The following is a 12387-nucleotide window of genomic DNA, read 5'->3' as shown; positions in this document are numbered from 1 at the left end:
GGCATGTGGGAGCTGGCTGCACCTTCGGATGAAATGCCCAGTTCAAGCATTGGAACACAGAAGGGGCAAGAAAGCTGCCGAGAACACGAGTGGACTCACGAGGTGAGAAACAAACAAACTGTGCAAATACGAAATGGCCACCAAAGGTTTAACCGTTCACTCCCTCCCCATATAAGGCGATCCATATGCAAGTGATTATGAGAAAGGGAGGCAGGTCTCAAGAGTAAGACTCCATTTAACTTTCAAGCCAAAGGAGGAAGGATCATAACAATCACCTGCAAGAAGGGTAGTAAAAGGGCAAGGGTCCACTGAAGAGGGCTGTCTAGAGACCGAAGGAAGAACACTGAAAAGCAGCACACTGCTGAAAAGATCAGAGCCTGAATACAGATTGGAGTGGATTCTAAGAACAGTCTCTGGCCAATTGTATCTGGCTGGGTCAAATGGTGTTAGTAAGATTTTTGGTTCATCATTCGCGTGGGGTCAGACAGATCCGACATGCTGGTGGCAGTCTCAGATATACCCGTGTCCGAAAAGGCCGAGGCAGACAGCAGTCTTTGAAAGGGGTTGCATTTATCCTGACAAAGCAAAGAGGGTATGAAAAATATGAGAAAGGCAGCATTTATCCTGATGGAGCCAAGAGGCAAATGAAAATTCCTGAGAAACGGGCGCCACATCCCAACAAAGCCAAAATGCTATTGAGAATATCAAAGAAGAGCCACATTCATTGTGCCTGCGAGGGGCAAGAGTTACCGTGACAAAGACAAGAGGCATGTTAGAGTCTCTGAGAAGGGCTACTTTCATCCTGATAAAGTCAAGAGCCTCGTCTGAGTCTGTGAAAAGGTGTCACAGGAGTCAGTAATATCCTCTTCTTCGAAAGAAGATTCCATCTCACCACCCTCCTCTACCTCCTTACCTTTGTCCTTCTTTGTGGGCTTCCTTTTCTCTCTGCTTCCGAGTCTCTCCTTTTTTTTGTGTAGATAAGGACATCCACGGAAGGACGCCACCGTGCCACCTTATAGGTGGGCGATGAATAATCCTCCGTGAACGCCAGAAGAGGGGAAAAAGCCAGCGGCACAAAAAACCCCTATGAGACTTTCACAAGGTGGTTGTGGAGCAGTCTTGGGTAAGCAGGTAAGTAAGAAGATGTGAGTTGAAGCTGGTGGCAGTCTCAAGGCAGGCTGAGGTCTGGTACACTGGCTGGTTGGAGAGTACAAGGCGGATGGCAAAAGGCAGTCCAAAGAGCAGGCTGAGGTCTGGTACACTGGCTGGAGGGTAAGTACAAGGCGAATGGCAAAAGGCAGTCCAAAAGGCAAACTGAGATCTGGTACACTGGCTGGTGGGTAAGTTCAAGGCAAATGGCAAAAGGCAGTCCAAAAGGCAAGCTGAGGTCTGGCACACGGGCTCGTGGGAGTGTAATAGCGAAGAACAAGAAGCAGACAGAGCAAGAGGAAAAGAAGGACTCGGAAAAAGGGAAGAGAGAGAGGGAGCGGAGCGAGAAGGAGAAAGAGAGCGTAGCAAAGAAAAGGGAGAGCGGGCGGAAGAAAAAAGAAAGGATCCCTGAAGAAAACGGGAAGAGAGAGAGGAGGAAACAGGAAGGATGCGGGGCTCTGTACGAAGAAGGAGAATGCGAGCGGCAAACAACACAAGCGAGTAACTAGGAAATGTTGCAATGCGCCCGTAACCCGGAAGTGACTGTAGAAGTACTTTCGGTTACGCGCGCGAAACAAAAGATCTAGACCTGTACGAGCCGCAAGAAAAGACGTGATGGAACATACTATGGCGGACCATAGCGCCAGCGGTTCCACACCCGCCACCTTCTCCGAGACATGACAAAAGGTCATGCCTCATTTTGATGAAGCCAAGAGGCTGGCAAGAGTCTGTGAGACAGGCTAAATGTGTCCTGATAAAGCCAAGGGGCTGTCAAGAGTATCACCGAAGGGCTTTATTCATCCTGGGAAACGCAAGAAACTAAGGAGCGTCTCTGAGAAGAGCTGTAAACCAAGAGGAAGGAAAGTGTCTATGAGAGGGAGATCGCTAATTAAGAAAGACAGAGAGGCTGGGAGCAAACTGAATGGCTGCCGAGTGTCTCTAAGAACTGTTCATTGTGTTAGAAGAAGATGGGGAGACTGGAGAGCGCCTCTGAGAACTGCTCATTGGGTTGAAACCAAACAGAGAAGCTGAACTATACCTCTGAGAACGGTTGACTGTGTTGGAAACAAGCTGAGAGGCACAAGGGCGCCTCACTTAACTCCTCTATTGTACTGGAGGAAAACTACATTGGCTGGAGAGTGCCATTGTAATCGGTTCCTCTATTTTTACTGCATGTAAAATGAATGTGGTGTTATGGCCACTTTATTTTGTTTTTAGAGCTAGTAAGAATTACATGTTGTTGCTACAGAGATACAACATCTGAACATATAAAAACATTGAATATGAAATCTCCACTAATTTAATAGCACGTTACTACCCTTTGACTCATATGTAAGCGCTCAAAAATATGCCAGGTAAAAGGAGATGTGGTACAGAAGGAAGTAAAGGGAGCTGTATAGGAACACACATTAAAGTGAAGTAGGGAAGTCAGCACTACACTGTGAGCACATAGTTAATATTTTATTTGGTGGCAGACAGCACAACAACTGTATTTAAAATTGCCATTACAAAACTTACCCTAAGACAGGTACCAACACAGACAGGACCCCCGACGTCCCCCTGCAAATAGCCACACTCACACATTCGTCCATCTACAGAGACACCCCACGTTCGGCCTTCACCCAGGCATCTCAAAATAGACCACCAAATGGGGCTGTTTACAGATAAACACCCCACCGCACAGGACACAGGCACTTCAATGAATCTTTCTTAACACTTTTAATGCCGGAGACCAGTCTCTTAGTGCAGGACTTGGATTGGAACCTGTGATGCACTGCGTTGTCTTGTTTTCAAGACACACGTGTTTCCGCTGAGCTATCTTCCCAGGCCTATAACGAATGGCGCAGCTATGCCCAAATCCCGCATTAGTAAAAGACCTTTCCACACAAACACATATCGTTCACAAGCACTCCCCACGACCCAATTGCCAAAGTCACCCCCATAAGAGTATAACGGATATCCACTGTCAATACCAGTGCCCATATCCCACCTTTCTAAAAAACAAAAAAGCACAGCCTCCCATACACACACAGACACACACACACTTTGCAGCCGCTCCTACCCCAGAAATGCACACTCTTTGCCAATCATACTGTGAGAGCAGGAGTGTTAGTATGTAAGCCCCACAGAAAGTAAGAGAGGCCCAAGGGTACATCTCCAAAAGATCCCAGATGCTGCGGCATATACACCTCTTAAAAGTCAAACAAGAGATTTAAAGCAGCACTGGTTCTCCATATGGTAACACAGCCTTCCCTTCAAGTTGTACTGTGTACAAGGTGGAGGGGTACGCATCTACTACAGCAAAACACATGGCTGCAATCTTAAATAATAAGGGTCTTAGTAGGTTACTAGAGAAAGCAAATCCTTTATTAAGCGAAACGCGTAACACAGTTACACAATAGCAAAACTAAAGATAATAAAAATATCAAACTTGAAACACTGCAACCATTCTTCAAACAATAGCAAAATAGGCTTAATAAACAAAGTACAACACTTTCCCCTCAACTGTATTCCGATTAAGAATAATAGTAGTTGAGAATGTCATCTTCTTTCCAGGTAATGATAATTCTGAAACTGATCTCTAGCCGAGCTGGAGACCAAGAATCCTTATGGAGATCCGTATTTAGTTGTGGGTCATTCCACAGTAAACTAAGTCTAAAGAATTCAAGCACGGCCCATCCTGAGCAATGCCAAGGTTACACACAGTGTGACAGTCATTGGAAAAGTCAGGTCATTCATTGACTTGGTATCATGGCCTTTGTTAGACTTTGCAGTTCCCTGGCCTTGTCAAGAGGGGATGGGGACCCCTCTCAGCTGGGTGTGTGAGGCCTGCCAGGGAGAAATCCAGAATCCAGTCCTACCCCTGGGGTAGACGGCGACAGTTGAGAGGGCCCCAATTCCTGACCCCACCCTAGTGCCAGCCTGATTCTGAGCAGTCTTCCTTTGTTTCATGCCATACCTCGTTGGCAAGATGCTTGCCAGTGTTTTCGTGTTTCTCTCAGTGACATCCCAACCCAAAGAGAAACCAGCCAGAAACATTGAATGGAGTCAGAGTAGTGATCCAACACTATATGCTAGCGGAAAGCAGACCTTGACCCGACCACCAGTATCCAGCTCCCCAAGATTCTACGATCCGGCGGAAGAGTGAAAATGGCTGAGAGAAAGGAGAACCACAACGCGGTGAAAAGGGAAGCTGCACAGTGCTGCCATAAGGTTTGCGGCTAGCACACATAGCCGCTGCAAAAATGCTTAGATCACCAGGGACTAATGCAGGGAATGCAAATCCCCATATCAATGGAAAGCCCCAAAAATGAACTCGAAGCATCAGCTTCCCACGCTGCTATTGCTGATCTGTGGCAGGCCTATGCAAAGGTAGTTGGTAGGGCTTAACTCACTATTTGTAATCTTTGCTGCCCACAACACATTCAGGGTGGGGAAAACGGGACCATATTGCCCAGGGATACAGAGCCAACCCAGAGAGGGAGAAGAGTACATAAGGAGTCCACGGAAGGCAGGAAGTGTGGATTATTTGGGTGAGGTGGTGGTGAATGACCAAGGGACCAGCAGGAGTGGGTAGGGAGGTGCATAGTGTGGAGAAGATTGCAGTGAAAGGTGAGAAATTGCCTAGTGAGTAAAAGTGGTACTGCAGTGTCAGTTTTCGGGTTAGCATCGCAAGTGTGCTTAACCGAACGACTGTAAGTAGTGACTGTGAAGTGTATGGTACTAAGTGAAAAGAGAGTGTCGGAGTAGTAATGTGGAAGAGAGAGTAGCAGTGTGGAGGAAGCAGTAGTAGTATGGAGGAGGGAACAGTAGTGGGGAGGAGGGAGTAGTAGTGTGGAGGACAGTGGAAGTTTGTAGGAGGAAGTAGTAGTGTGGAGAAAGGAGCAGTAGTCTGGTGGACCGAGTGTGGTGGAGGCTGTAGTAGTTTGACAGAAGGAGTATAGTGGAGGAGGCAGTAGTAGTATGGATGAGGGAGTAGTAATGGAGCATGGAGATTACTGGCAAAGGAACGTAGGGAGTAACATCAAAGGTTGGATGTGGGGAACAGTAATAGTGAGCTACATCAAAGTGACTGGAAAGAAAAGGGAGGAGTGAGTAGAGGCAGGTGGAGTTGAAGGAGGAACGGAGAGGACAAGACAAGGGGAGGCAGAGGAGGGACAGAGTGTGGAAAACGAAGCCTAACTCAAGCAGGGCATCTGCAGAGCACAATTCCTTATCCCTATAAAACACTAACCTCTGGCTAGAGTAGGGAAAGCTTGAAAGTCACTGCGGGAGGTTAGTGAGATAGGTGCAAGGGCCTTAAGGTTGCCATCTCAGCTCAGTTAGCGATTAGCATACTGAGGGAGAAACAATCGCTATATACTTACCTATGGCTAAGAACGTCTGGGCTAGTAAGGTGGTGATTGTAGACAAGAGAGAGGGGTGGGACTAGGGCCCATTGATATTCCAATAAAAATCTATCTTTGAACCGCCTCTGCTCTGAGATTTGGAGTGATTCTATTGCCATCTGTGAGAGGTTCCCCCAAGTTTATATCTGCTGCTTGTTTACCTCGACTATCTATTGTCTACCTTACTATTTGTGAGGGTCTAAAGGCAACCACCTTATTTGCCTAATCTCTGTCTGGGGCTTCCTAGGTGTGACCTATGATATTGTATGGTTAGTGCTAAGGGATACGCCTTCCCTCCAGACACCCAAGCCCCAATCTATCTCATTCCTGTCATGCCCTGATGCTCCTCTACCTATGTCTCTCTGTTTCTCTGTCCTGTTTCTCTGTCCTCCTGCAGCTACACTCCTCCCTCCAACTCCACCCACTTTCTCTGTCTTTCATCGTCTTCCTCCTATGTCTATCTGATGTTGATGACTGTGTTCTTTAACCTACTTCCACTCTCTGATGTTACTCCCTCCTACTCTCTCCCCTGCTACTTTCCCCTAACCACTCTAAAATGACTCTCCCCTCTCCTACTACTCTCCCGCTCTACTTCACTTCTACTCTCCCCTCTCCACTCTACTCTCCCTTTTCCAATCAACTAGTCTTCCCCTCCACTCAACTACTACTCCCCTCCACTCTATTACTACTCCACTTTCAAATCAGTCACCCTCCTTTTACTACCACAGTCACCTTCCACTCACCCTCTACTCTTTCACTAACACTTTCACTCAACTACCTCACACACACTCACAATACAGTATCACTAGCACTCAATGGTTCCGTGTGTTAATATCCCTGCAAAAATATCGCAATACAAGAATGGCGCCGTTTTCTTGCAGCGATATTCACCCATGGATCCTGCGAGGGACATCCCTGCAACCACCATATATTTTTTAAGGGAGTGGGGGACACCCCCGCAACACCTGCTCCCATTTACCCCATAAATTATCCCCATCAATAATATTGCCTATGCAGTTTACCCACGACCATATATATGGTGATATTATGGTTGGGGATGATATAACATGATACCCTCTCAACAACCAATACCTCACCTTTGCTGTAAATCGTCTCCAAACTCCTGTCCATCGTCCATCCTCCTTCTGGTTCCTTGGTCTACGATCTCCTCCTCCTCTGACATCACCCAAGCAACCCACACATTCCATGTTTCCTGTTCTCAACTTTATCCTCCTCCTCCTCCTCCTCCTTCTCCCACTGGACCTCTTCCCCAGGCCAGTCTAGACCTGTTTTACAAATCCGAGAGGTTTTACAGCAGTAAGAATACATAAAAAGCGGGCTAATCCTCCACACCCCCTTCTAGTCTCGTGGATCCGCTGTGCTGGAGTAGCGGCGGCCCAATTTGTAAAACGTTCCCATTTATGTCAGTGAGCCACCCATGACTAGGTTCTAGGTAAGTGCTGAAGGGCCCTTTGGTTTCATTCCATGAAATCGCTCTGCAGCACGTTTGAGACACTCTGCCTTAGTGAGTCCTGACACAGCAACTTCATTGCAGCATGCGCTGCGTCAACTGGCGCCGCAGTGCATTCCTTGTGGCTGTGTATGGTTTCTCATTCCACATGGTGGTTCTCTCTATTTAGCAGATCTTGTGACTGGAGCTGAATATCTGGCAGCTCTGATGGGCTATTAAGTTGCAGGCCGTCCGCTCCGACCATTTATGAATGTTGAGGCCTGCAATTAACAGAAGGAAACTGGGCAGCATTTTTATGAAGAGATACTGAATCATCTACAGATCCAATCATGGTACTGAACGCGCGGTACTAGACCTTCAGACACAGATGTTGGATACTGTAGAGGAGAGCAAAGGATTCCATGTGTTAATATCCCGGCAAAAATGTCACTATACAAGAATGGCACTGTTTTTTGTGGCGATATTAACCCATGGAACCCCCATATTTTTTTTAATGGAGCGGGGCAAAACCCCTGCAGCCCCCGCTCCCATTTACCCCATAAATTATCCCCATAAATAATGTTGCCTATGGCGTTTCCCGGTGACTATATGTATGGCAACATTATTTATAGGGATAATATTACCTGATCCCGAGCAAACCAGGATTACTGATGTTGTTAGACCTTTAAGCAGCCTTTGATCTTCTGAACCACACAAAACTTTTGTCCGCACTGTCTTAAGTGGGGCAGTGCTCTCCTGCAACCATCAAATGGATTGAAGGGTTTCTCTCCAACAGAAAGCCTTGAGTCTGCTGGGAACAAGCATGTTCAAGCTATGAAACGTCTACCTGTGGAGTATCTCAGGGTGCCTGCTTGTCCCCAAAACTTTTCAATATTTATGTGCACCCCTTAGTTGACATCCTGGACATGAAAGGGTGCAAAATTCACAAAGTACGCTAATGACACACAGCTGTTGTTTGCGTTGACCGGCGACTACGTTAAGGATTCTGTGACGATCAAAATGCTTATGAGTTTGTTAAAGACTTGATGACAACCAACAGTCTTTGTCTTAATGCCGCTAAAACGGAGATATTAATGTTTGTATCCCCCCAGACTATAACGAAATTAGACCCCTGTTTTGCCAACGTTTTAGCTGATGGCCATTGCATAGATACTCAAAATAAAGTTAAGATCCTAGGTGTGATGCTGGAGAGTTCACTTGGGGTGGATGCCCAGGTGAACAGTGTTATTAAGAAATCTCAGTACCACCTTAAATTGTTGAGGCTCGTGAAGCCATATGTAACAAATAAAAATTGCAAAACACTAGTTTAGGCCATCATAATGCCTAGGCTGGATTATAGTAACCACTCCTAGGTGGAGCCAACAAGAATAATATCCGAAAACATTTGCTGCTCCAAAATGATGCAATACGTATCATCAAGAATATCCCTAAATGGGAGCACATCACTCTCGCCGGGAGAGAACCTCACTGGTTACCAGTGTTGACACAGATCCTCTTCAAGATTAATCCTATTACACACAGATGCTTGCATGTACAGCCCCCATACATCTTAAGGACAGCATCAACCTGCAACCACAAAGAAGAACGACTAGATCTACCAACACCTTCAGGCTTTTGTGCCCAAAGGTGCAGAGAGCAAGAGGGAAAGGACGGTCCTTCCCTGTTCAAGCTGTTCAGCCATGGAATGGACTACCAACTGATCTGCACAAGGAGAAATGTCTCCTCACCTTTCGGAAACAATTGAAGACTTTCTTATTCAACTAATGGCCCCCTTGGGTAAATGTCACACCTACAGAATTCTCTGTCCTTTCTGTTCTTGTCCTTAATGTGCGCCCTGATGCCTTTGGCCTGCAGCACGTGATAAATGCATAAATACAAAAATAAAAAAGTATGTGGTGATTCACAATGCACTGCCCAAGCACATATAGGCACTCACAGAGAGGACATGAAATGGCGCCCTCCGAACTGCCACCTTCCCTCTCCGGGGTAGCGCTGGCTCTGACATCCGACCTGGTAGCCCACCAACTCACCGCTTAAAGGGGTCTGCATCCCCTTTTGACAAGGTCAGATTACTGGCCTTGCCACACTGGGTAGTGCAAGAACAAATTTTAGGCAACAGTCAGGCTGACGGATGTTTTTCTCAAGTCAATATATAGAGATAATTGATCTCAAACAGCATGCACAGGTAGTTGTCCTGCAGGGAAGACTTACCAGTTGAAGCATTCTTGGAGATTCTCCCATAGAATGTCATATCAAGGGGCTATCGCCAAAAGAGCACTTCTTTACCAATGTTGGAATACAGACTTCTAAGGGTCCACACGATTTCTCATTGTAAGGCAGCATTGGCTAATGTGAGTCACTGATCTGGACTCTAGGAAGTGGAATGAGTTTTGGCTCTGCAAAGGCAGAAGACCGCAGAAAGATAGCTAAAACTTATTGCATTATCAAGATATTTGCAGACTAACAATGAATGATGAACCAAGCCCACTTCAAGTGAAATAGAGAATAGCAACTGCAAGCACATTCAGACTTCTATAGTTTAAAGAGAGAAAACCATATATCCAATCACAACAGCGCTATTTCAAAAGGAAACATTACATCATACAGGGAATTTTTCTAACAGTGGTATCCCCACCACAAGAAAGCTGTAATATTCATTCAGGTGTATACTGGTTATTCCAACATTAAGTAAGAACATTCCTGTCATAGTTATGAGTTTCTACGGAACCCTGCAAATCAAAAGTGTAAAAATCTGCTATTCTGGGTTCAACTTTCTTCTGAAGAAAATTGACAATTTATTAGTAATTAGGTGTGAAATCCTCTGCAGCTGGCCATAGAGATTCCTTTCACACTTGTCCCACAGTGACGATGTGTCAATTTGCAATTGTCGAGGCTTTCCTTGGGAAAATAGTTTGCTTTCATACTGTCAGTTCCAACAAGGGTCATCTTGTAAAACAGCGTTTTCCTGAGCATTCAAAGAGAAGGACTTTTTGAAAGTTTTTATTGTTTTTTGGGGAGCTTTTTTATAGTTGGTCACAGCAGTCACACCCTTTGACCTGTATTAACTTCTAACAAAACGGATAACTATTCTTTTCAGGAGTTAACTAAAACAGTCTTACAAAGTGAGATCTACAAGCCTAGGACAAGATATCGTTTTCATCAGGCTGAATAAGAATGCAACTGCAGCCTGTGTGAGGAAATAGCAGCATTTTCTCAAAGCAACAGGACAATAATGAAAGAACGTCTATGATAGCACAGCTGAGGCTTAGTCTAGACTCACGGGTGACCATGGACAATAAATGCAACGTCACTGTACCAATTTCCCATTATGCTAACAGCAGAGTTTAAAATATCACTAAATTACTCACCATTTGCGAGGGGATTCTACAGCACTGTGAGTCGGTTTTATAGCTCTGTGAATGAGAAATGTCAACAGTCAGTATGCATTAAGATAGCATTCAAGACACTCGTTTATTTTTAGGCATGGCATTTTTCTTTCTCTCTCCCTTTCATGACCTCTGACCCTTTTCACAAGCCAATGAATTCCGAGTGATAACTATTTGTAGATTAGTACTTGGACAGTTTGAAAGCATTGCTTAAGGATATAGAGAATGTAGAATTAAGGCCTTCGGAAATTCCATGCTTTAGTTGCTTTTGTTTCTGATCCCAAACACAAATTGGACAAACGGTATCATTATTGTGTTCACTTATACAACAACAAAATGATTTTGCAAATACATGACACATATTCATAGGTTTAACCAAATGCATGGAGGATCATGTTATTTAAATACTACAAAATAAAACCACATTTAATTTACCAGCTCAGTTTATTTACTTCACTCTTAAAGTAGTTTATTTACTTCACCATCAACACTTCAAAACATGTATTGCTACTACCACCATATGCCAATAGCCTTATATACCTCGGGAGGGGCCATTATAGCTTGGGATATTGACCCTTCCCAATTTATGGCCCTGAGCTCAGCCTCAGGCCATAACTTGGTGGCAGGGGTCATTATCTTGCGATAACGAGCCCTCCTTCGGTCTACACATTTATAATCCACACTTTGCTTAAAAGGTGTTCAAAATTGGGGGTTGATGTGTTCTTTGCCTTGGGAAATTGAAGCAAAAGAACAACACAGGAAGATTAGAAAACATTTCAATCAACCCAAATGGGGCTTTGCTTATTCACTACTGGCTGCTGACAAACCCGAAGAATGAGTTTTATAATCCTTTAGTTTCATCCGTAATTTCTCAACCACATCTTTGTGAGAAAGTCTCTTTTTAACTGAGCCTATCACTCCTGTGCACTTGACTGTGGTACAGCTAGGAGAGACAGAATACAGGCGTTTTTCAATTGTGTACGTAGAAATGAAGGCAAGAGCTCGAAATGACAAGGAGGTGTCTCCATTTGAGGCAACACTTAGTCAAATCCCTGCCCAGTGTCCCTTTTCCCGATTAACGGATGGGGAGGAGAATATTTGGATTGCACCGGTACAATCAGAACAGGTGGCAACATTATCTGCAGAGGCTGTGGCAACGGGCAGGGCTTCACCACTTGAATGGAGACAGCAGATGTGACAGGAGTCCGATCTGGATGCTGCTGTTGATGCCGAGACTTGGTGATGTCACGTCTGTGATCCTAGAACTTGCAGAGCATTCGGGCATAAGAACGAGGCTACATTTAGGTGCTTGGAACCAGCAGAATATGTGACTGGTGGGGGTAGGGTGGGTGGAGGAGTGGCACTAGAGTGGGTGGGGTAGGGTGGCTGGGTGTAGAGAAAGTGGATGTAGGGTAAGTGGGTGGGGTAGAGAGAGTGGGGGTAAGGTGGTAGTGGGGGTAGGTTGGGTGGGTTGAGGTAGAGAGAATGGTTGGGGTAGTGACAGTAGGGGTGGTGTGGGTGGGTTGGGGTAGTGACAGTGGGGGTTGGGTGTGTGGGTGGAGGGTAGTGACAGTGGGGTAGGATGGGTGGGGTAGTGACAGTGGGTGTAAGGTGGGTGGGTGTGGGTAGTGACAGTAGGGGTAGAAGAGTTTGCGGGTAGAGTGAGTGGGGGTAGGCTGGGGGTAGAGAGAGTAGGGGTTGGGTTGTGTGGGGGTAGAGAATGGGGTTAGGGGTAGGGAGAGTGGGGGTAGTGAGGGTGGGTAGGTATAGAGGAAGTGGGGTAAGGTGGTGGGGATAGAGAGAGTCAGGTAGGCTGGGTGGGGCAGATAGCGTTGTGTGGGGGTGGAGAGAGTGGAGTGGATAGGTGGGTGGTAGTAGAGTGTGGAGGTAGGGTGGGTGGAGGGAGAGAGAGTGGTAGGATGGTGGGGTGGAGGTAGAGAGAGTGGGGTTAGGGTGGGTAAGGAGCATGGTTGAGAGAATGGGGGTAAGGTGT

General features: G+C 45.9%; 1 protein-coding gene across 3 annotated transcripts in view; it reads right to left on the bottom strand.

The window, feature by feature from the left end:
- Positions 1 to 12387, bottom strand: part of CDH24 (cadherin 24) — a 1353690-nt gene that overhangs the window by 985564 nt on the left and 355739 nt on the right. For all 3 annotated transcript variants that reach the window (XM_069633835.1, XM_069633833.1, XM_069633832.1), the window contains one exon: positions 10377 to 10421. The gene's annotated coding sequence lies outside the window, so the exon portion shown is untranslated. The remainder of the gene's footprint in view (positions 1 to 10376; positions 10422 to 12387) is intronic.

The sequence above is a fragment of the Ambystoma mexicanum genome, chromosome 13 (genome assembly GCF_040938575.1).
Source record: "Ambystoma mexicanum isolate Mex_15411 chromosome 13, UKY_AmexF1_1, whole genome shotgun sequence".
Lineage (NCBI taxonomy): Eukaryota > Metazoa > Chordata > Amphibia > Caudata > Ambystomatidae > Ambystoma > Ambystoma mexicanum.
Note: the sequence above shows the minus strand (reverse complement) of the source record. Positions and strands in the feature narration are given on the sequence as shown.